Here is a 7178-nt window from a genome sequence, read left to right as displayed (position 1 = left end):
ATCTTTATGGACAAAAATTCTTGCCCGATCATGACGACTGGCAGGCTGCGATCGCATCTTTCGAATATCGGATCTAAATTTATCTGCGCTAAACAGCGGGCGGGTCTGATCGGAAAATTCTGTATCGATAAAAACTCACCGGGCACTTTCAAATTGGCGCCGAACAGCAATTCGGCTGCGGAGGAGTTTAGGTCCTGTTTGAAAGCGGTGCGAAGTCCTAATAAGACAGTTGATCAAACTTTAGTCCACCGTCGACTGTCTTGGCACATTAGGGCTGCTTTCAGAGCGGTGCCAACGCTCCACTAGACCATTGCTCTGTGGACGGTAAGGAGTTGATCGTTGTCTCTCAATAGTGCTTGGAACAGCTCTCCTTCAAATTGGCTTCCTTGATCAGATGTGATAACTCGAGGGGCGCCATAACGAATGATCCGTGTGTTGTAGAACGTTGTGGTTATCGTGTCGGCTATAATGTCGGACATTGGGGCTGCTTCTGGCCATCTAGAAAATCGATCAATCATAGTGAGCAAATTCATTTGCCCCTGACTGGATGGTAATGGTCCGACGATGTCCAGATGAATATGCTCGAACCGTGCATTGGTGGTTGGAAAAGTCCCAAAAGCGTTCTTGTTGTGGCTTTTGACTTTGGCTTTTTGGCATGCTAGACAAGTCCGAGACCACTCGGCAATGTCACGGTTCATATTTGGCCAGACGAATTTTTGTCGGCTGGTGGCACGACCACTCGGATGGGCGAGGCCATGGACTGTGAAAATTTTCTTTCGAAGGCTCTTCGGTATGATTTCTGCGCTAGATGTGTCACAATAGATACCCTGTGAATCACTCATTGTGAATTTGCGAAGAACTAGTGACGTTGTGGAGGTAAGCAAATGTTGTAGCTCGGAATCAATTTCTTGTTCCTGAGCTAATTCGGACGTTGTTACAATAACAAGTGTCGTAATAGCATCCAATCGTGATAGCGCGTCTGCTAACACATTTTTAGTTCCTGCAATGTGTACGATGTTAGTGCTAAACTGGGAAATAAAGTCGATATGACGAAACTGTCGTGGTGATGCCTTGTCTGCTCGTTGATGAAAGACATACATTAAACGTTTGTGATCTGTCTTAATGATGAATTGTCGTCCTTCAACAAAATGTCGAGAATATTTAACGCTACGGTAAATCGCTAACAGTTCCCTGTCATATGTGCTGTATTTGCGTTCAGTTGATAAAAGTTTTTTTGCCATTGATTGTCGATCCGTTGCTCGAGGGTAGCACCTATGGCGCTGCCAGACGCATCTATAGTAATGGCAAGCTTTGTTCCCTCCTTAGGGTGGGCTAACAACGCTGCGTTTGCGGGGTCGTTTTTGACGAGGTAAAAAGCTCTGTTGGCTGTATCTGTCCACCCAATTCGTCGCTTGTCGTTGCGTTTGCTGTCCTTTAGATAAACGTTTAAAACGCTCTGGTGTTCAGCTGCGTTTCGGACAAATCTCCGATAAAAATTTACAACTCCGAGAAATCTGCGTAACTCGACAATCGTTGCAAGCTTCGAATTATTTCTAATGGCACTGACCTTTTCGGGCAAGGGCTTAGTACCAGAGCAACTTATTCGATAGCTTAAATAATTAACAAATTCTTGACCAAAAACACACTTCGATGGGTTGAGTTTCAGGCCGAATTGGCGAAGGCGCTCGAAAATCCGTTGAAGATGGTGTAAATGTTCTTCGTTATCGTGGGAAGCTATTAATATGTCGTCTATGTAACAATAAACGAAATCTAAACCGCGCAGTACATGATCCATAAACCGTTAAAAACTCTGTGCGGCATTGCACAATCGGAAAGTCATTCGCGTGAATTCACAGAGTCCAAAAGGCGTGATCACTGCAGTTTTTGGAATGTCTGCTTCCGCAACTGATGACCGAATTTGATGGTAGGCGCGCGTTAAATCTAATGTGGAAAACACATTTTTACCGAACAAATTTGCTGCAAAGTCTTCGATATGCTCGATCGGGTATCGATCTGCGATAGTGACGGAGTTTAGCTTGCGGTAATCTCCACATGGTCTCCATTCTCCAGCCTTTTTCGGAACAAGGTGAAGCGGACCGGCCCAAGGGCTCTGGCATGGACGGCATATACCCATTTCAACCATATATTGAAGTTCTGATTTTGCAAATTTCAGTTTATCAGATGGCAAACTTCTGACGGGTTTCACAACGGGCGGTCCACTTGTGATGATATGATGTTCGACATTGTGTTTGGGCACAGCAGTTTTGACCAAAGGGTTAGTGATGTCGATGTAACTTTTGAGGAGCTCGGCGATTTTCGGTTGGATCACATCAGGAATGGCTGTAATAACGGCAGCGGGTTGAGGGCCGATTTCACCTATAACTGAAATTTGAGTGTTATTGTCGATAAGTCTTTGGTTACGCAAATCAACCATCACCAACAAACACCAAAAACTTTAAACCAGTCTCTCGGTCGACCACAAATAAACGGCATTTGGTAAAACCGTCGGCACTGGCCGCGACAGGCAGACGGCTGTCTAGTTTCCCGAATTTATCGAAAAATTGCAAGGTTTGAGAACTTTTTAGCTTTTTTCCGAATTCGGCGTGGAACCAACAAAGACCTATATGACTTTCAGTCGGTTCGTTGGTTCTGTTACGCGAATGCACGCTTCCTCTCGAAAGGGTGCCGCCACGACTTTGCTGTCGGAAATGTTGACGACTGTTCATTTTGAGACTTGCTATCTCAACAGAAAGTGCTTCGATCTTACTTGTTAGGGCTTGCAACTCGTTGGAACTGTTCGCTGGCGGGGTAGATACTGCGTTGACTCCATGTAGATCCAAAACTTCGTGAAGTTTGTCCGCTGTTGTCACCAGACTCTGTAGACCTCCAGTATTAGAAGAAAAGATAGCCTGAGTCTGGCTGGGTAGTCGCTGTAGCCATAAGCTTGTTAAGAATTCTTCGCTGACTCTATTTCCGGCTAAGCTCGTTATGTGCACCAGGATCTGCGATGGGCCTTGATCTCCGAAATCCGTGTCCGAAAGAAGCTTTTTTAGTCGTTGCGTCTCGAAATCGGCAAAACAAGCGATTAATCGTTCGCTTCAATGTCGATCGCTTCAATGTGGTATACTTATTCTGCGTAGGTGGGTTTAGGATGAGGTCACTAACCTGGATCAATATTTCCCACTGGATGTTACGGTCATGTGAAACTTGGTGGTGTCGGAAGTGATTGAGTTCGTGTGGAACTGCGACTCTATTTGAGCAAACCATAACACAGGGTTTTTGTTTCCCAAAAGGCGTTTGTAAAGCCACATGGCTGACTGCTGCAGAATCGTTGTTCTGAACTGGCGCTGAGACATTAGATGCAACAGGTTGAGTTTGACCAGTGGGAGAACTCATGTTGGCGTGCACTTAGGCCCGGTTCTACCAAGAGTGATTACATTCTTGGTTAATTAATCACAACCATTTTTTAATCATCAATTTAATCATGATTAAAATGTCATGCGTTCCACAACAAACATTTTAACTCCGGTTCGATAATCATCAGTCTCCTCGGGTAAGATCGTATTTCCTTTGAATCAACGGTTCCGATTGGTTCAAACAACTGACTGATCAACTGGAATCATTTTCTCTCAAAATAGTTGGGTTGTGTTCGTTATTTAGTCTATCCATTTGCAGTGTCCACGTGTGGTACCAGTAAATAGTGTTTTTTTAATACACATTGCATTTTAAATAAAAATAGAAGAACAAGATGGGAGATGAATCACGAGTGACATTATTAGAGGTACGTACAGTCTGTAAAAAAATCTCCATATACCAGTCATTTTTAAGTATTCTTTCTTTTTTATTCACTCTCTCTGAGCAACACTCATTTGTGAAGTGCTTTTAGTTTGCTAATTTATTTAAATTTAAATAGAAAAATATCGTCACTTTGCTTACAAGTAATAAAATTGATAAAATAAAGGTAAAGTCAATTGAAACACTCTATCTGAACAATAAAAAATAAAAAAAATTTAGGTTCGAGAAATTAATTTTAAAAAATTAATAAAAAAATTATATAAAAAAGTCTCCCTACACTTTACATAGACACAAAAGGCTATTCAGCATCATTTCCTGATCACATTTTTTGACACAAATAAAATTTGGTTGTTTTAGCACAAGAAAAAGAAAAGATGCCGAAAACTTTATAAGCAGTGAAAAATCTGCTCTAATAGGGATAATTGACGAACATAAAAACATTATAGAATGTAAGAAAACTGATAGTGTTCATTGATGTGCATCAAAACAAAGAATGAAACATCGCTCAAAATTTGCACTAAATTCAACGCACAAGGCATATTCCCAGAGTATCGTTCTGCTGAAAAATTAAAATTGTTGTGGGACAATTTAAAGCGAAACACCAGAAAAAATATGAGCTATTTACAGAAAGAAATGTTCCAAACTGGTAAGATAATTCACTCAGTTGAAATCAAAGAAAGTTTTATTTATTTATTGTCACATTTTTAATAAGTGGCAGAACTTCGTTAACAATAGAAGATCCTTTGAGCCTACAAGTGAAAAATTTGATTGGGAAACTAATTGAGCCTATGACCAATGATTATGACGATGATGCTCTGGAAGGTATTTCAATTTTTTTAGTAAAATCTAATTTTTATATAAAATATTTTTTTTATGTAAATAGATATAACTATACAAGATACAGAGGTGGAGTTTGCAAGGAGCATGGATGGTGACAACGAAATCACCACCAACACAACGCCAGATCCAGATATTTCTGTAGCTCAATACCAAGAAATATTGGAAGAAACTGAGGTTTGTTTTCGGTCACTCTCGTGTGTCCGCTCTTCTGGAGTTGGTTGTTCAGGCTATGCTTATCTTGTAACTAATCACTTTACCAACGCTTTTTTGAATTACATTTAGCAGGCAATAAGTGATGATGATGATGATCATCATGATTGGGCCAGTTGGAACCCAGTGGGTCTCAAAAGTAAAAAGAATCCTCTCTTAAAAATACCATCAAAGATTTTTGTGAGCACTCCTTCCACATCACAGGCGAGTGCAAAAGATGGATTAGAACATATGGAACGACGGCTGACAGGAAAGAACAAAAAAAGCACGCATTGGAAAATAGGAGTGTATTGGTTGAACTGTAAATGCAAAAAAGTACCGCCAATTGTTACCAAGAAGTCTAATTCGAATTATGGAACAATATCTTGGAATGAAGAATTGCATATTTTAACTGGACGGTGCGCTTTTCACGCAGCTAAAACGATCAAAAAGTGGTTTGAAGATCATAAATTCAAAGTTTTATCGTGGCTCTCAAGCAGTCCGGACTTGAATGTTATAGACACTTTGTCATCAAATGAAGAAATCATTACCAGAATTTCGTCAGACTCACTCAGTTCACTGGGACTCAAAGGCAAAACGTATAAAAGCCGGTCAAAGCCGAAAGGTTATGTTGCTTCTTATTAAACTTCGCATTAATATAGTTGTATTAAAGTAAAAATAATCGATTTTTTCCAAAACCGCGCCTAAATGCTACTGCATTTAATAATAGATATGCTTCTATTGCTACAGGTATGGTTTAAAAACCGGCGAGCGAAAGCGAAATCGATGCTGCAGACGGAATCCAACGATGGCAAGGTCTGGACATGTACCGTCATACAAATCCTGATAACGCTTATGGATTTGAAGGCCAGAGTCGAGATCAATACAACATGGGGCGATAGTCAGCTGTTCTGCTTTAGCATGGTTAGATTAGTAATAGTATTGAAGTAAAATGGATAGATCAATCTGTGATATATTTTTATTGAAGGAACTACTGAATTGTCAGTGGCATTATCTGTGATTCATGATATTATATTTCACTCTGCTGTATTTTTTTTGACTGAAAGATACCTTCATTTTGTCATATCTTCGTTTTAGCAGGCAGTTCCTACAAATAATTTATTTTAGGTGGCTGCCTGACAACTAATTTGGGTACTTTAATTTATCACACATCCAACCTGAAGCGCTAGCAATAAACTAGTCCTCTGACAACAAATTCGTGTTCATTCCCAGTGTTGGCGTTTGCTTGTAAAACCACCCGTCTTACAGAACCCGAACAATATCGACTGTTGATGTTTCGAAATAAGGACTCAGACCCTGTCCCAAACAAGTTTATTTAACAACGAAAATTACTATTTTTCATAGAGACGAAGAGGAAAAATCCACTTGACATATTTGTTACCGTCCGAATCTTGATCAGGGCCTGTTCACTCTCGTGTAATGACAGTTCTGCGTTAATATAGTTTACTCAGATCATGAGCGCGCTGTTATCGCGCCTCTCAGCTGATCGAAGAAGTTATTTTCTGGCTTGCCAAGTCTACCGTTTTTACGGTGGGTCTCCCATTTTCATGAGAGCTGCTGCTCTACCGCTAAGCCATAAGAACCTACTGCTAAACGTTACGTTAAACACTTTAAATATAACTATTATATAACACTATTTGTCAACAAATCAGTTACATTGTACTGCGATTGGCGATTGGATTACCTGTTTTTTTTTTTTTCGTTTCCTAAAGCACGCCTCGGAGCTACGCTAACACACTCTTAGCTGAAGACCACTTAATAAGTTCGAAACGCTCAAATTTACAAACATTCAATTATCTCCCGTTTTGTTTTTAAATCTATTCTATAACTATCTATCTAATCTATGTTTTTTGTCTATTCTACCGCTTTCGTAGTACTTGACCTGGCAACACTGGTCATGTTGTAAAAATGTTAACCATATTTTTCCAATAACAAAACAAAATGGTTACTTAAGTGATTCTGTGGAGGTTTGTATGAGTGAGCTAACTAGGGGTAGCTCGGAATATACCGCCACGATAGATTCAAATGAAAACCAGCAGCAAACACTAACAAATCGTATATTTTACGGAACGTAACGTACACGTGGTGTGCTCGTAAGTTGAAACTACATAAGATGGCGGGTGCCGAAAGGCAGCGCCTTTTATCCCTCCTCGGAGGGCCAGTTGCGGTGTTGTCAACTCACGCTACAATCTTACGCGAGGTTGTTGTCACCACAATACTCCCCTCCGAAGAACGGAGTTACAAAGTATTTATTTGCTAACGTAAAGTTAATATACATTCCTTAAAATTAAAATTATCCCAAGCGGGTACATTTTTTATATTTTTCAAAAAAA

The 7178-nt window shown here is 40.2% G+C and overlaps 2 long non-coding RNA genes across 3 annotated transcripts; one reads left to right on the top strand and one right to left on the bottom strand.

Annotated features, from left to right (window-relative positions):
• The first annotated feature begins 251 nt into the window (after positions 1-251).
• On the top strand, positions 252-5874 carry LOC109540818. 2 transcript variants are annotated; one of them, XR_002172254.2, is made up of 3 exons: positions 252-4441; positions 4508-4617; positions 4679-5874. It is a non-coding gene; the product is annotated as an uncharacterized LOC109540818 (long non-coding RNA). The 2 variants fall into 2 exon arrangements; XR_002172253.2 differs by having other exon boundaries at positions 252-4617.
• LOC125503668 lies at positions 5786-7172 on the bottom strand. Its single transcript, XR_007281012.1, has 2 exons — positions 6003-7172; positions 5786-5932 (listed from the first exon to the last, which is right to left on the bottom strand). It is a non-coding gene; the product is annotated as an uncharacterized LOC125503668 (long non-coding RNA).
• Positions 7173-7178: the final 6 nt, after the last annotated feature.

The sequence above is a fragment of the Dendroctonus ponderosae genome, unplaced genomic scaffold (genome assembly GCF_020466585.1).
Source record: "Dendroctonus ponderosae isolate FM_Combo_2020 unplaced genomic scaffold, Dpon_F_20191213v2 Dpon_F_20191213_1, whole genome shotgun sequence".
NCBI lineage: Eukaryota > Metazoa > Arthropoda > Insecta > Coleoptera > Curculionidae > Dendroctonus > Dendroctonus ponderosae.
Note: the sequence above shows the minus strand (reverse complement) of the source record. Positions and strands in the feature narration are given on the sequence as shown.